The sequence below is a fragment of the Salvelinus namaycush genome, chromosome 7, assembly GCF_016432855.1.
Source record: "Salvelinus namaycush isolate Seneca chromosome 7, SaNama_1.0, whole genome shotgun sequence".
Classification (NCBI taxonomy): Eukaryota; Metazoa; Chordata; class Actinopteri; order Salmoniformes; family Salmonidae; genus Salvelinus; species Salvelinus namaycush.
In genome coordinates, this window is record NC_052313.1 from 52,885,585 (window position 1) to 52,904,561 (window position 18,977).

Consider the following 18,977-nt stretch of genomic DNA (forward strand, 5'->3'; position numbering starts at 1 on the left):
TCAGAACTGGCTAACATTTATATATTCCCTTCTTTTACTTTTACGTTGTGTGTATTGTTGTGAATTGTTAGATATTACTGCACTGTTAGAGCTAGAAACACAAGCATTTCATTACACCCGCAATAACATCTGCTAAACATGTGTATGTGACAAGTACAATTTGATTTGATTTGAAGTGATCAGCAAATCCCCAGCCCCCATACTGCCCCCTAGAGGATCTTAGAGGAACAGCAAGTCTCAAGGGTATCACCCAGTACTACACGGGGTGGAGATTCAATGTTTACTGCAACCCAGATGACCTGGATTTGTGTGTACTAAATGTGAGTAGTAACGATTACCATAGTTACCAAGTCCTCTACCAAAAACCCCTTTCTTATACTTTTAGATAAAAGAGAATCGATAATGTTCACCATCACACCATCTCTCTCTCTCTCGCTCTCCCTCTCTCTCTCTTTCTCTCTCTCTCTCTCCGATTGTGTTTGTGTGTGTCCTCTGCCCGCTGCGGTGATCTCCGGTTTCCCTAATGGTTCCCAGGATGCATTGTGGCTTTGCGGGGGCTTTATGGGGGTGAGTGTGTGTGTGGGGTGTGTGTGTGTGTGTGTGTGTGTGTGTGTGTGTGTGTGTGTGTGTGTGTGTGTGTGTGTGTGTGTGTGTGTGTGTGTGTGTGTGTGTGTGTGTGTGTGTGTGTGTGTGTGTGTGTGTGTGTGTGTGAGAGAGTGGTGGTGGTGGTGGGGGGTGATGCGGTCATTTCGACACATGAGAAGTATCCCATCAGAGGATAGGGCCTAGCCACTTCAAAGGCACTTACACACACACACTTAACACATTCACACTACACCACACACACACACACACACACTGACAGGGTAAATGTGCATGCATTGCATCTGCGTTAATTGAAGTGAGGCTGAGGAAGGGAAGGATCATTTTTTTCAGAAAGATGCTGGTAGAAAAAAATTAAAAAGCGTATCACTCTTTCTTCTGTTCCTGGTTGAAAGTGTTTTATGATAATCCTACTGCATCAGCATTACCGCACTCAGTTCCTCACAGATGTGTGTGTGTGCTACTCAATATGTTTGTGCAAACTAATTAAACACACGTCGTTGCTCCGGCCTACGATGGATGGCTTTTTAATGACGTCAGTCCAAGTGAATATGCAAACGCTTTTGAAGCGCTGCGACACTCCTATGGTAGATTACCTTATTGATTTGATCCAAAACATCATTAGATATGAATAAAAAATCACACATTAGGGAAGGGTGTGGGGGAGGAGGAGGGGATGGATTGGGGGAGAGGATGAGGGGCTGAGAGTTGGGGGAGGGAAATGGGGAAGGGACGTTCAGGTGTGTGTGTGTGTGTGTGTGTGTGTGTGTGTGTGTGTGTGTGTGTGTGTGTGTGTGTGTGTGTGTGTGTGTGTGTGTGTGTGTGTGTGTGTGTGTGTGTGTGTGTGTGTGTGTGAATCTATTCCTTTTCCTCCACAGACAAAGCGTCTCCACCTCTCCAACCCCTCAAATAAAACCAGCATTCATCTACTGAAACAATCAAATATATTGACACAGATCAACTCACTGCAGCTCCTCCAGTCTGCCACACACACACACACACACACACACACACACACACACACACACACACACACACACACACACACACACACACACACACACACACACACACACACACACACACACACACACACACACACACACACACCATATGCTGTGGTCACAAATACAGTTGTTCTTGGTCCAAACACAGACACACACGCTGACTCCAGGCTTGTCTCATCAACTAATGAATACACACAAACGTCCTGTAATGAAGTCAAAAGTCAAAAGTTTGTACACACCTACTCATTCCAGGGTTTTTCTTTACTTTTACTATTTTCTACATTGTAGAATAATACTGAAGACATCAAAACTATGAAATGACACCATCACGTAGTAACCAAAAAAGTGTTAAACAAATCAAAATATATTTTATATTTGAGATTCTTCAAAGTAGCCACCCTTTGCCTTGACAGCTTTGCACACTCTTGGCATTCTCTCAACCAGCTTCATGAGGTAGTCACCTGGAATGGATTTCAATTAACAGGTGTGCCTTGTTAAATAGTGGAATTTATTTTCTTCTTAATGCGTTTGAGCCAATCAGTTGTGTTGTGACAAGGTAGGGGTGGTATACAGAAGATAGGCCTATCTGGAAAAATACCAGGTCCATATTATGGCAAGAACAGCTCAAATAAGCAAAGACAAACGACAGTCCATCATTACTTTAGGACATGAAGGTCAGTCAATCCGGAAAATTTTAAGAACATTGAAAGTTTCTTCAAGCGCAGTCCCTAAAACCATTAAGCACTATGACGAAACTGTCTCTCCTGAGGACCGCCACAGGAATGGAAGACCCAGAGTTACCTCTGCTGCAGAGGAATCAGGCTTTCATGGTCGAATTGCTGCAAAGAAACCACTACTAAAGGACGCCAATAATAATAAGAGACTTGCTTGGGCCAAGAAACATGAGCAATGGACATTAGACCGGTGGAAATCTGTCCTTCGGTCTGATGAGTCCAAATTTGAGATTTTTGGTTCCAACCGCCGTGTCTTTGTGAGACGCAGAGTAGGTGAACGGATGATCTCTGCATGTGTGGTTCCCACCGTGAAGCATGGAGGAGGAGGTGTGATGGTGTAGTGGTGCTTTGCTGGTGACACTGTCTGAGATTTATTTAGAATTCAATGCATACTTAACCAGCATGGCTACCACAGCATTCTGCAGCGATATGCCATCCCATCTGGTTTGCGATTAGTGGGACTATCATTGGTTTTTCAACAGGACAATGACCCAAAACACACCTTCAGGCTGTGTAAGGGATATTTGACCAAGAAGGAGAGTGATGAAGTGCTGCATCAGATGACCTGGCCTCCACAATCACCTGACATCAACCCAATTGAGATGGTTTAGGATGAGTTGGACCGCAGAGTGAAGGAAAAGCAGCCAACAAGTGGTCAGCATATGTGGGAACTCCGTCAAGACTGTTGGAAAAGCATTCCTCATGAAGCTGGTTGAGAGAATGCCAAGAGTGTGCAAAGCTGTCATCAAGGGTGGCTACTTAAAATAATCTCAAATATAACATATATTTTGATTTGTTTAACACTTTTTTTGGTTACTACATGATTCCATATGTGTTATTTCATAGTTGTGATGTCTTCACTATTATTCTACAATGTAGAAAATAGTCCAAGTAAAGAAAAACCCTGGAATGAGTAGGTGTGTGCAAACTTTGGACTGGCACTGTATTACAGGATGTTTGTGTGTATTCATTAGTTGATGAGACAAGCCTGGAGTCAGAGTGTGTGTCTGTGTTTGGATCAAGAACAACTGTCTTTGTGACCACAGTGTGTGTGTGTGTGTGTGTGTGTGTGTGTGTGTGTGTGTGTGTGTGTGTGTGTGTGTGTGTGTGTGTGTGTGTGTGTGTGTGTGTGTGTGTGTGTGTGTGTGTGTGTGTGTGTGCGTGCATCTAGCAGACTGGAAGAGCTCCAGTGAGTTGATCTGTGTCAATATATTTGATTGTTGAAGTAGATGAATACTGGAAAAACAAGAGACTGTTTTATTTGAGGGGTTGGAGAGGTGGAGACGCTTTGTCTGTGGAGGAAAATAGATTCATACACACACACACACACACACACACACACACACACACACACACACACACACACACACACACACACACACACACACACACACACACACACACACACACACACACACACACACACAAATGTGATGTCGTCACTATTATTCTACAATGTACAAAATAGTCCAAATAAAGAATAACCCTTGAATGAGTAGGTGTGTCCAAACTTTTGACTGGTACTGTATTTATTTATTTTAATATTTTTTTTAACCCTTTGTCTCCCCAAATTCGTGGTATCCAATTGGTAGTTACAGTCTTGTCTCATCGCTGCAACTCCCGTACGGACTCGGGAGAGGCGAAGGTCGAGAGCTGTGAGTCCTCCGAAACACAACCCAACCAAGCAGCACTGCTTCTTGAGACAATGCCCACTTAACCCGGAAGCCAGCCGCACCAATGTGTCGGAGGAAACACCGTACACCTGGCGACCGTGTCAGCATGCACTGCACCCGGCCCGCCACAGGAGTCGCTAGTGCACGATGGGACAAGTAAATCCCTGCCAGCCAAACCCTCCCCTAACCTGGACGACACTGGGCCAATTGTACGCCACCCCATGGGTCTCCCGGTCACGGCCAGCTGCGACAGATTCTGGGCTCGAACCCAGAATCTCTAGTGGCACAGGTAGCGCAGCGATGCAGTGCCTTAGACCACTGCGCCACTCGGGAGGCCTTGGTACTGTATTTAACGTCATAGATTGTCCGGACCGTTTGGGTCGGTGTGTAACACTATCCAGTCCCAACGACCCGCAGTGGCTCCAGTCCTATTGGGCCGGTCCATATGACACACACACACAAACACACACAGACGGCCTGACTCCAGGTCTGGCCCCATTGATCCAGGGTCTTGGTGCCACTGGGGGTAGGAGGAGGAGGATCCATCTCAGATAAGAGAGCAGGGCTGGGCCTAACCCAACAGACAGCAGACAGCCTGACTCACTGGACTAGCAGACTCCTTCTGGTCACCCTGTTCTCTCCTGCCCTCTCTCACTCTATACCCCTCTTTTTATCCCTTTATCTGTGTCTCTGTTTTCTTTCATTCCCAGTCTCCATCTTTCTATCTATAGTTAATCTTTATCTGCGTCTCTCTCGTTCTCTCTTCCTCCGTGACTATCTTTCTCTTCTGACTCCCTTTCCACTCTCCAATCAGATCAGCAATGCTGTGACAGTCCACGGCGTCTTTAAGTCTAGGACACTTGGACCATCAGATCAGCATTGCTGTGACAGTCCACGGCGTCTTTAAGTCTAGGACACTTGGACCATCAGATCAGCATTGCTGTGACAGTCCACGGCGTCTTTAAGTCTAGGACACTTGGACCATCAGATCAGCATTGCTGTGACAGTCCAAGGCGTCTTTAAGTCTAGGACACTTGGACCATCAGATCAGCATTGCTGTGACAGTCCACGGCGTCTTTAAGTCTAGGACACTTGGACCATCAGATCAGCATTGCTGTGACAGTCCACGGCGTCTTTAAGTCTAGGACACTTGGACCATCAGATCAGCATTGCTGTGACAGTCCACGGCGTCTTTAAGTCTAGGACACTTGGACCATCAGATCAGCATTGCTGTGACAGTCCACGGCGTCTTTAAGTCTAGGACACTTGGACCATCAGATCAGCATTGCTGTGACAGTCCACGGCGTCTTTAAGTCTAGGACACTTGGACCATCAGATCAGCATTGCTGTGACAGTCCACGGCGTCTTTAAGTCTAGGACACTTGGACCATCAGATCAGCATTGCTGTGACAGTCCACGGCGTCTTCAAGTTTAGAACACATGGACCAAAATCCTTTGTCTTTTACTTTTCTTCATATTTAATTGTGGCCAGTCCAGGAACCAAACTCATAGCAGTTTTCCTTTTCCCGTAACCTCCCCTCCCCTCCCCTCCCCTCCCCTCCCCTCCCTTCTCCTCTCCTCTCCCCCCTTCTCCCCTTCCCTCTCCTCTCCCCTCCTCTCCTCCCTTCTCCTCTCCTCCCTTCTCCCCTCCCTTCCCTTCTCCCCTCCCTTCCCTTCTCCTCTCCCCTCCTCTCCTCCCTTCTCCTCTCCTCTCCCCTCCCTTCTCCTCCCTTCTCCTCTCCCCTCCTCTCCTCCATTCTCCACCCCTCTCCTCTCCCCTCCCTTCTCCTCTCTTCCCCTCCCTTCTCCTCTCCTCTCCTCCCTTCTCCTCTCCTCTCCTCTCCTTTCCCTCTCTTCCCAAGATGGTTGATGTAAATGATACTCAGTCAACTGAAAGGTAAAAGTTTGAAATCAACCATTTCAAATCAACAGTGATTGATTGTGTCATGTTAGTTGACTGTTATTACCCAAAACACCCTGCAGGAGGTGCAGAAGTATTTTTCTCTGTCTCCTGAGTGAGTGAAGGGAGAGAAGGAAGAGCCAAGGAGAGGAAGAATACTTCTTGCTAAAATAATCACTTTATGTTTGAGGAAAACATACATATCCACTGTTATGAGAGACACAGGAGTCAGAGAAAACGTGAGAGAGAGAGAGATGCCTCAGGGGAGAAGTGAAACCTTTTTAAGGCTGGTCTTTCTCTTCCTCCATCTCTCTCTCTGTCTGTCCCTCCCTCCCTCTCCCCCTTCTCTCCCCCTGCACACTGATACCCTAGCAGGGAAGTTTGACCCTGCAGTCGATAGGCCCATTAGTAAATAAGGGATGCATAATTCATTAAATATGCTTCAGATACATATTTCAGCGTTGGGTTACCAGGCAGATGTGGGGGAGCAGTGAGACCATAATAACACTCTGCAGGATGAGGTGTCTGCTGTAAACAACAGTCAGAGAGGAGGAGAGGAGAGGGGAGCGACAGGAAGGAGAGGACAGGAGAGAAAATTAAGGAGAAGTGGAGGGGAGAGGATAGGTAAGAACAGGAGAGGACAGGAGAGAAATATATTTGATTATAACCATACACAGACGTCATCTCAGAAGCTATGAGGTCAGTCTGAGGAAAAGCAGAAGTTGAAGTCCAGTTTGAAGGAGAAGAGGAAGATGGCTTGACACGCAAAGCCTGCTTGGACCAACCACAAGACAGCCCAATAAAGACACACACTCCCATGACTGCAGAAAGGAGGTCAAAGGGTCAATTCCCACAGACTGGTAGTGAAAGGATGAAAGAGACTGGACTGTGTGTGTGTGTGTGTGTGTGTGTGTGTGTGTGTGTGTGTGTGTGTGTGTGTGTGTGTGTGTGTGTGTGTGTGTGTGTGTGTGTGTGTGTGTGTGTGTGTGTGTGTGTGTGTGTGTGTGTGTGTGTGTGTACTGTAAATAGCAGTAACCCTTCTTCCCATAAGTCTCTCTATAATAGAGGCGTGTGAAAGAGGAACAGGTGTTTTTGATTCGCGATCGACTACTGCTGCTCAACTCATAGACACACAAAGCCACGCAACCAAACACACACTAACACACACACACAGCAACCAAACACACACACACAGAATCAAACACACACTCACACACACACAGCAACCAAACACACACACAAACGCATACACGGCCACACAACCAAACACACACACTAACACACACACACACACACACACACACACACACACACACACACACACACACACACACACACACACACACACACACACACAGCAACCAGACACACACTCACACACAAACACATACACAGCCACGCAACCAAACACACACACACTAACACACACACACACACAGCAACCAAACACACACAGTAATCAAACACACACACACACACAAACACATACACAGCCACGCAACCAAACACACACACGCACACACACACTAACACACACATACAGCAACACAACCAAACACATACGCACACTAACACACACACCCAGCAACCAAACACACACACACAAACACATACACAGCAAAGCAACCAAACACACACACACACTAACATACACACAGCAAAGCAACCAAACACACACACGCACTAACATACACACAGCAACGCAACCAAACACACACACACACACACACACACACACAAACAGATACACAGCAACGCAACCAAACACACACGCACTAACACACACACAGCAACACAACCAAACACATACGCACACTAACACACACACACACACACACACACACACACACACACACACACACACAAACACATACACAGCAAAGCAACCAAACACACACACACACTAACATACACACAGCAACGCAACCAAACACACACACACACACACACACACACACACACACACACACACACACACACACACACACACACACACACACACACATACACAGCAACGCAACCAAACACACACACACACTAACACACATACAGCAACACAACCAAACACATACGCAGACTAACACACATGCCCAGCAACCAAACACACACACACACACAAACACATACACAGCAACGCAACCAAACACATTCACACACTAACACACACACACAGCAATGCAGCCAAACACACACACACACAAACACACACACAGCAACACTAACACACACACAGCAACATGAACACACACACAGCAACATTAACACACACACACACAGCAACACTAACACACACACACACACACACACTAACACACACACAGCAACACATACACAGCAACACTAACACACACACACACACACTAACACACACACAGCAACACATACACAGCAACATTAACACACACACACACACACACAGCAACATTAACACACACACACAGCAACACTAACACACACACACACACTAACACACACACAGCAACACATACACAGCAACATTAACACACACACAGCAACACTAACACACACACAGCAACACTAACACACACACACACACTAACACACACACAGCAACACACACACAGCAACACTAACACACACACACAGCAACACTAACACACACACAGCAACACTAACACACACACACAGCAACACTAACACCACACAGCTCATAACATACCTTTTCACACAAGTTCTTACTGTAAGACAGATTAGACACCAACTTTACTACCCACTGGGCACAGATGTCAATTCAACATCTATTCCACGTTGGGTCAACGTCATTTCCTTGAAATGACTTGGAAACAACGTTGATTCAACCAGTGTGTGACCAGTGGGTACACTTTTTCGTTCACAGAGTTCCCCTCCCTTTTTGCTGGTTCGCTCTGTCATCTATCATGACCCTAACGGCTGCTGGCGGTCAACAGTTTTACAACACGCTCCTGTTGTGTTGTTGTGTCTGTGTGAATGGTGTGAACCGCTCTGAGGAAACAGAAGGTGCCAGAGATGTCATGGGGGAGGGCCCTGACGGACAGCTTCATCACCCCAGGGTGGGAGTGCTGATAATGGGCCACGTTCATTAGGAATGTCCCTGGCTTCAGTGAGGCCTCCACTATCTCTCCTGCCCACAGTGGTACAGGCATCCTGTGTACACAATGGCTGCCCTGGGCAGATAGGTGAGGGTGCTACTGAAGCAACACACTAGACTGATGGGGCAATAAAATACTGAAATGATACACAAAGTGAAAAGGAGTAATGGTTATTTGTGTGCGTGCGTGGCTAGCCAGACTGCAGGCAGCAGTCCTGTATACTTGAGCCAAACTGAAGCTAATCTTTAGCCTTTGGAGTCTGAGTGCAGCCTGGCCAGGTCTACTCTGTTCTACAGCCTGCTAGACTGTACACTGAATCACAGCCTCATAGCCTTCTACAGTAGAACACTACACTGAGGAATAGAACACTGCTGAGATGAATAGAATACAACAGAACCGAATAGTATTGTTGAGTCAGGTCCAGTTGATTGAAAGAGTGCAAAAGGAAATTGTAGAGAAGAAAACCGGATAGAAAATAATTGAGTTTGTCTGTTTCGTCTTGGCCTGCTATTTCTTCCCCAGCACGTGTGTGTGTGCTGCCTGGCAGAGAGACTGTATACCATGTGATTTCTCACACACACACAGCTAATAGCCTTGGCTCCTCTTAGTAGTTACCAGAAACCTCTTCCACAGTAGCGTCACTTTGCTAGTCAACAACAGGCAACAGGCCAACAGCCCAACAAACACATCACTACAGCTACGGTGAGAACTCTAAATGGGTCATATTTGCATCATCTCGGTTACCCAGAAGCAAAATTATCTCGCGAAAGTTTGTCATTTCCTGCCAACAAGAAGCTGTCCACGAGAGATTACATTTGCACAGCAAATTCACCCACGTGTCAAAGCATGCAGAAACATTGTATACCGCACAATTCCTGCCCAAATGGATTCTAAGATTATGGGTTTGTAAGGTGTTAACTGTTATTTATCTTAAAAAATATATATATATATATATATATATATATATATATATATATCTTATTATTATTCCATTTGTTTATTCCATGTGTAACTCTGTGTTGTTGTATGTGTCAAATTGCTATGCTTTATCTTGGCCAGGTCGCAGTTGCAAATGAGAACTTGTTCTCAACTAGCCTACCTGGTTAAATAAAGGTGAAATAAAATTTAAAAAATTATCTTAGAAGTGAAGTTCTGTTAGGATGCAGTTCCACCGTTGGCCTACAGGTGTCAGTGCAGGCCCAAGCCACAGTGGTGAGGAGAGTCAGAGAGCTGAATCCCTCAGCTTTATCCTCTACATCTGATCTGTCTACACACATCTCCTCCACACATATCTGTCTAGCGCCTCATTCCCCCAGAAGGGTCCATTGTCCACTGGGGATGGCAGGAGCCAATGAGTAAGGCTGAGTTACAGTGTGGGTCTGTAATTAGATGTGGGGGGTGTCATGGATGAGTTGCCTCATCAATCGTGTGTGTGAGTGCGTGCATGCTTGCCTGTGTATGTGCGTGCCTGCCTGTGTGCGTGCTTGTGTACGTGCGTGTATTAATGTGTGTTTTGAATGTGATTGGTTAGTTTCTCACAGTCCCAGTCATGTTGATGTCAAATCCAGATGGTCTGACTACTGATGGTACCAGTAACCCAGAACCATCTGCCTGATGAAGTCCATAATAACTATGTAACATATTCACAATGTTCTATTACTCTCTCCCTCTGTTTCTCTTGGAGACTGAGATGCTGACTCACACAGACAGACAGACAGACGGACAGACAGACAGACAGACAAACGGACGGACAGACGGACAGATAGATTAACAGGCAGACAGACAGACAGACAACCAGGCAGGCAGGCAGGCAGGCAGACAGACAGACAGACAGACAGACAGACAGACAGACAGACAGACAGACAGACAGACAGACAGACAGACAGACAGACAGGCAGGCAGGCAGGCAGGCAGGCAGGCAGGCAGGCCGACAAACACAGACAGACAGACAGACAGACAGACAGACAGACAGACAGACAGACAGACAGGCAGGCAGGCAGGCAGGCAGGCAGGCAGGCAGGCCGACAAACAGACAGACAGACAGGCAGGCAGGCAGGCAGGCAGACAGGCAGGCAGGCAGGCAGGCAGGCAGGCAGGCAACCAGACAGACCGACAGACAGACAGACAGACAGACAGACAGACAGACAGACAGACAGGCAGGCAGGCAGGCAGGCAGGCAGGCAGGCAGGCAGGCCGACAAACAGACAGACAGACAGACAGACAGACAGACAGGCAGGCAGGCAGGCAGGCAGGCAGGCCGACAAACAGACAGACAGACAGACAGACAGACAGACAGACAGACAGACAGACAGACAGACAGACAGACAGACAGGCAGGCAGGCAGGCAGGCAGGCAGGCCGACAAACAGACAGACAGACAGGCAGGCAGGCAGGCAGGCAGGCAGGCAGACAGACAGGCAGGCAGGCAGGCAGGCAACCAGACAGACCGACAGACAGACAGACCTCAGACTGCTGTAAGGCAGTGGTCTCCAACCCTGGTAACTCTGCATGGGTTAATCCTGTTAGGTTATTGTTGGGCAAGGTGGAGCCATCATCACCCATATTTCTCACACATACCTGTCTTTTTCAGAGACTAGGAACCCTTCCGTTGCTTTGGTTTGTATTGAGAGCAGACCGTGGCTTGTCTATGTAAGAGGGCTTTGGAACCCAGTCAGCCAGGGGAAGAGGTGTTTTGCATAAGGGAGGCTGTTGACCCAGTACTGCAATGCTGAAAAGAGGAAGAGGACATTTTCACTGCAACTGAAAACTGAGAGGAGACTGGCGGAGAGGAGAGAGGAAAACGAGAGAGACCAGTGTGTGTGTCCCGCTGCGGCTAGCCACTGCCAAGGCATGCCATATAGCTGAAGCACTGCGGCCTTACAAGCCCATCTGACCACCACAGCACAGATCATAGATCAGATTTACAGGCACACCAGACTCTGCTGAACCCAGATTCAACTTGCTGATGTTCCACTATGGTTCTCATTTAAAAGTGAGAGACTGTCATTGTTTACTGTCAATCATAGTAAGCGCTGGTCTGTGGTTATACCTAAGCCATGCTGTGGCCAGAGTAACAGTATCAGCAATGATGGGTCTGGCTCACAGAGTAATTGACGTGACCACAAATACCCTACTGTACTGTGATACATGCATAGGTGTTTCTAATAACTATGGAAATGAAGAAACTGTCTGAGGAGGCAAGGACAAAGAAGCTTCTCTGTCAGAGATAAGTATTCAAATAAGTATGTTCCTATCGCTCTTGTTTCTCTATCTCTATTTCTCTCTCTCCACCTCTCTCCCCCTGCATCTCTCTCTCCCGCTCTCTCTCTCTTTCTCCTCCCTCTCCCTCTCTCTCTATCTCTCTCTGTTTCTCCTCCCTCTCTCTCCCTCTACCCCTCTCTCACTCTCTCCCTCTCTCTCCTCCCTCTCTCTCTGTAGAAGTGTGTTCCCGTAGAACATGATAGGTCCCACCTGTTGGCTCTCTGTTTAACTCTCCTTACCTGCCGGCCTGTAATTACACCGCTGTGAGTGTGTGTGTCTGCAGGTAGCTTTAGATAATTAGCCCCAACGCCTCAGATGCCTTTGATCTTTGTAATAGAGAGAGAAAAGAGAGAGAGAGAGAGAGAGAGTGTACAATGGACAGGTGCAAGGAGAGCGTCTTATGCCATTTTCCAGACCCCATTCACGTCTACACACACACACACACACACACACACACCTACACAAACACAGGGCAAAACAACACGTGTCCACTTAAAGCGAAGATGGTTTGTCACCCTAGTTACTGGATAATGACTGCACTATAATCCTATAGTCCCTTAAGACCAGTCCAACCATCACTGTACCCTCAACAGGAGTGTTAGAGTCGTCTGTTTTTATGAGTTGGGAGGGAAGATGGGATGGTTATAGTGATCGTTATCTGACCTGCCAGTCGTTAGTTCAGTGTGTGTGTGTGTGTGTGTGTGTGTGTGTGTGTGTGTGTGTGTGTGTGTGTGTGTGTGTGTGTGTGTGTGTGTGTGTGTGTGTGTGTGTGTGTGTGTGTGTGCGTGTGTGTGTGTGTGCGTGTGTTTACAGTAAGTCAGTATAATGGCACCTCTGGGAGCCTATCATCATTAGCTATCGTCAGGTTGCCGTTATGTCGTAAGTGACGACATATGGCAATGTCGTCACAACGTTGTGAATGTCATTAGGACATATCGTTATGTCGTAATAGTTGTGCCACCGGAGAGTTGTCAGCGACGTTAGCCCCCGTTAGATGAACTGTAGAGAGGACGGTAAGATGTGTCACGGTAATAAAGCTCCTCCCTCTGTCGTATACCTAGCACCATTTTGGTTCCTAGGGGTGTAGTATATCAGTCTCCGTCAGGAGGAAGCATTATGTTATGTGACTCCCCAATGTACCGTCAGTTCTCCTTTAGGAAAGGTCCATTAACTATAGGAGACATAATGAGGCCTCACTCACACCATAAACACCCCAGCATACAACAGCATACAACAGCATACAACAGCATACAACAGCATACAACAGCATACAACAGCATACTCCTGTTCCACTCTTCCACTGACGCACTGACAAATACCCACATAAAAACAACCAATACAGTATTTTTTAAATTTTATTTAACTAGGCGAATCAATTAAGAACAACTTCTTATTTACAATGACGGCCTAGGAACAGTGGGTTAACTGCCTTGTTCAGGGGCAGAACGACAGATTTGTACCTTGTCAGCTCGGGATTTGATCCAGCAACCTTTCGGTTACTGGGCCCAACGCTCCAACCACTAGGCTACCTGCCACCCCAAATACAGTACACCCACATAAATACAACCAATACAGTACACCCACATAAACACAACCAATACAGTTCACCCACATAAATACAACCAATACAGTACACCCACATAAATACAACCAATACAGTACACCCACATAAACACAACCAATACAGTTCACCCACATAAATACAACCAATACAGTACACCCACATAAACACAACCAATACAGTACACCCACATAAACACAACCAATACAGTACACCCACATAAATACAACCAATACAGTACACCCACATAAACACAACCAATACAGTACACCCACATAAACACAACCAATACAGTACACCCACATAAACACAACCAATACAGTACACCCACATAAACACAACCAATACAGTACACCCACATAAACACAACCAATACAGTTCACCCACATAAATACAACCAATACAGTACACCCACATAAATACAACCAATACAGTACACCCACATAAACACAACCAATACAGTTCACCCACATAAATACAACCAATACAGTACACCCACATAAATACAACCAATACAGTACACCCACATAAACACAACCAATACAGTTCACCCACATAAATACAACCAATACAGTACACCCACATAAACACAACCAATACAGTACACCCACATAAACACAACCAATACAGTACACCCACATAAACACAACCAATACAGTACACCCACATAAATACAACCAATACAGTACACCCACATAAACACAACCAATACAGTACACCCACATAAACACAACCAATACAGTACACCCACATAAACACAACCAATACAGTACACCCACATAAACACAACCAATACAGTACACCCACATAAACACAACCAATACAGTTCACCCACATAAATACAACCAATACAGTACACCCACATAAATACAACCAATACAGTACACCCACATAAACACAACCAATACAGTTCACCCACATAAATACAACCAATACAGTACACCCACATAAACACAACCAATACAGTACACCCACATAAACACAACCAATACAGTACACCCACATAAACACAACCAATACTGTACACCCACATAAACACAACCAATACAGTACACCCACATAAACACAACCAATACAGTACACCCACATAAACACAACCAATACAGTACACCCACATAAACACAACCAATACTGTACACCCACATAAACACAACCAATACAGTACACCCACATAAAACAACAACATAACACAGCTACATAGAGCTGTATTGTAGACATACATATACACCAGAAAGTACCCAGATAGAAACACAAACTATTTTATTTCTACATCCACCCCCGCCCCCACTCTCCAGTCTCCCCTCCCCTCATCAACCCTCTCTCTCCCAATCCACTGGGGACCAATTATCTCATTTGCCATGTTCAGTCAACTCCCCCGTCCAATTGCCCTCCTCTTTTACTGACAGAAAGAGGGGGAGAGGGGAAAAGAGAGAGAGTGACAGAGGGGGGCTGGAGAGAGAGAGGGAGAGAGAGAGAGAGATGGAGGGAGAGAGAGAGGGGGGGTGTGGAGAGAGAGAGGGAGAGAGAGAGATGGAGGGAGGGAGAGAGATAGAGGGGGATAGAGAGAGGGGGAGAGATGGGAAGAGAGCGAGAGGGAGAGAGAGAGAGAGAGAGAGAGGGGAGGAGAGAGAGGGGGAGAGAGAGAGGGGGAGAGAGAGAGAGAGAGAGAGAGAGAGAGAGAGAGAGAGAGAGAGAGAGAGAGAGAGAGAGAGAGAGAGAGAGAGAGAGAGAGAGAACAAACAAACAGATTCTGCTGACAGTCATCATCTCATTATCCTGCAGGACCCCACAGAGCTCAGCTTTCAGTGTGTGTGCGTGCTTGTGTGCGTTTACTTACAGTGTCAAGTATTCTTCAGTGAATTGGTCTGCACAACAATCCAGCCCATGACTGTGAACAATAAAATGCATTATGGTCTAGCAATCCCCCAAGGGTCAATTTGGATGCCATTTTGTTTCTTAGATTTCACAATACAATACAATATGTAAAAAAAATTATGCTAAAATATAGCCTACAATGTGATGTCTGTGTCCTCTATAGCAATGGGAAAACAGTACAGTAGCAGTGAGACGTGACGCCGTGCTTCTCCTCACCTCTCCTTTGTCACCGTGGAGACAGGCAGGCAGGCTGAGCACAGTGTGAGCTCCTGAGCTCCCACAAGCCACGGCTATCTTAACCTCTGACCCCAGCCACTTACAGAGCATGTTCAGTGGTTTAGGACATTAGCAGGGATCACAGTTCAAACCCCCGGGAGTGGACGGCTCTGGGTGCTAGTTGCCCAGAACTATCCAAGGTCAGGTTGCCGTCCTGATCTAGGATCAGCTTGCCGTCCTAAAATGGGAACCGTAGCCATTATGAAGGAATGCAGAGCTGACGTCAGCGTCTAGGGGAGGTCACCCTATTGGGAGTCGAGAGGGGGAACAAACCAGAGATCTGACAACATGTTAAATATCAGGGTCTCCCACATCGATGATGGAATTGTATCTATCAATCAACACTTCTGTTTGGCTGGCTAGCTAATGTCATGTTAGCAAGCAAATACATAGACAATCCCTTAACACTGTAGGTAAAGCATGTGGGATTAATAATGCCACAAGAAATAGTTTGATGAATGACTCTCGCTGGTTTAACTACTGATATGGGACCTTATGATGGGAAATAAATATTTGAGATACAGTTTCCTCCATTTTCATTATGACGAAACACACGCAAATGCTGATGATGAAACATGAATTCTCAGTACACATGCGTGTAATTAGTGGAGTCGTCACTAAGACGAATGTGTTTTCCTCTCCTCTGTCTGACTGTACTAGTGTCAACTAGGGCCTCGTCCCAACACAGTCTGAATGTTTCCTTTCTACCCTCATATAGCCTCCAATGGCTGACAGACACATAGGGGGATGGACTTATTTCATATGTTTGTAAGATGAGAGGGCCAGGTGTGTGTGACTCAGGGTGTGTGTGTGTGTGTGTGTGTGTGTGTGTGTGTGTGTGTGTGTGTGTGTGTGTGTGTGTGTGTGTGTGTGTGTGTGTGTGTGTGTGTGTGTGTGTGTGTGTGTGTGTGTGTGTGTGTGTGTGTGTGTGTGTGTGTGTGTGTGTGTGTTTCCAGTGTCTAGGAGGCGGTCTCTTACCGGAAGATTCTCCCTCCTGTCTGCTGAGTAATGAAAAGTCTGAGACTAAATGCTTCACATCACTCTGTGAGAGACACACACACACACACTGAGACAAAGACCTTCACATCTCACTGCGAGCAACACACACACTTTTAACCAGTCGCCCCCTCATCCTAACGTTAGTATAACCGTCGGGGAACAAAAGGCCTTCTCTGTGCTCCCTGAATGGCAGGCCTGTTAAACGATGCCTCATCCCTCTGTCATGTGTTTGCCTGAGCGACAGGATGGCTAAACGATGGCTCATCCATGACTTCATCACAAAAGGATGCTGAAATGAAAACCAGTACTGAACGGCTGTTGGTGTTTGTCTAGGAGTCTATATCAGAGAGAGAGAGAGAGAAGGGAGGGAGATCTTTAGAAGCGTTCAGTAGCGTTAGTTAATTGTTGTGGCCAAGGCTTACTGTATGCGCTCCTGTATTGACTATATAATAATAATAATAATAATAATAATTTGGAGGGTGCTTATATTTGTCCTATTTCACACAAGTGTCTACAGCCTGGTCTCATAGACTATGCGTAACATAGCAAATGTACATCCGGGACACGCAAAGGGCAGTAGTATGATATGTTACGTTTGGTATGGTTACGTAAGACAGATGGTTATTTAAGGCAAAAACGAAAGTAGGGTGGTTGGTTGTGGTGGATGGGTCAGCGTATAACACGAACGTCTAGCAACCCAAAGGTTGTGAGTTTAAGTCTCATCACAGACAACTGTAGCATTTTAGCCAATTAGCAACTTTTCAACTACTTACAAATGTTTAACTACTTTGCAACTACTTAGCATGTTATCTAACCCTTCACCTAACCCTAACCCTTTTAGCTAACCCTCCCCCTGACCCTAACCTTAACCCTTTAACCTAACTCCTTATCTTAACCCAGTTAGCATCACATCCGGCCAGCATCACATCCGGTCCATAGGGCGACGCACAATTGGCCGGGGTAGGTCGTCATTGTAAATAAGAATTTGTTCTTAACTAACTTGTCTAGTTAAATAAAGGTTCGATAAAAAAATCACACACACACACACTGGGCCGCCAGTGTGTCACGCAGACTGCCAGTAAGTGATCTGACCCCTTGTCCTATTACAGAAAGGGTTATTTAACACGCACACACACTCATGCACACATACACACACACACACACACTGCCCTACCCACACAAACATGCACACACACACCACATACACACACACACCACCCCCGCTGAATGTCTGGGATTGTTTACAAGCCTGCTGGTTAAGTTGTTCCTTAGTCAGACTCTCTGCCAAAACTCAGTGAGGCCTTTTCCCAGTATTTTCTGCCTGCCTATTTCTCATGAAAACTATATTCCTTATGTTATGATCTCTGTTCTACCATTCTAATGATGGTGTTATGTAGGCCTTCTAACAGAAGGGTCAAGTAAAGTGTGATTGAGTTCTCATCACTGTGGCATGTCCGGACAACCATAGTATAAATGTCCACTCACTCCCTCTCACCCTCTCCCTCACTCCCTCTCACCCTCTCCCTGACCTTATGGAAGAAGCCCATCCATGTTCTCCCAGATCTTCACTCTCCATCAGGTCAGCCAACCACAAGCCCTGATATTCCCAGACATGACCCCAGAATAATTCATAACAGATAAATGTTTTATTGTTGTGTACATTAATCATTTTTTAAATGTTCATGAACAGAAGAGAGAGAAGGAGAGAGAGAGGTTGGAGTGGAGTATAGGGGGAGAGAGATACAGACAAAGAGAGAGAGACGGGGGGGGGCACCTGCTGGGATTCCAGTGGGAGTGGGTGGGTGAGTCAGAAACCAGTCCCTCTCAGACAGACAGGACAGCACACTTTGAGAATTTCCCTCCTCTCTCTTTTTCTCTCTCGTTCCCTTTTTCTGACCTTGTCCTTCTCCTCCTGTCCTATATCTCCTCTGTCTGCTTCCCCTCCCTCCCTTTTTTTTATCCTCCTCTCTTTCCTCCCTCTCTCTGTTCAGTGTTCTGTG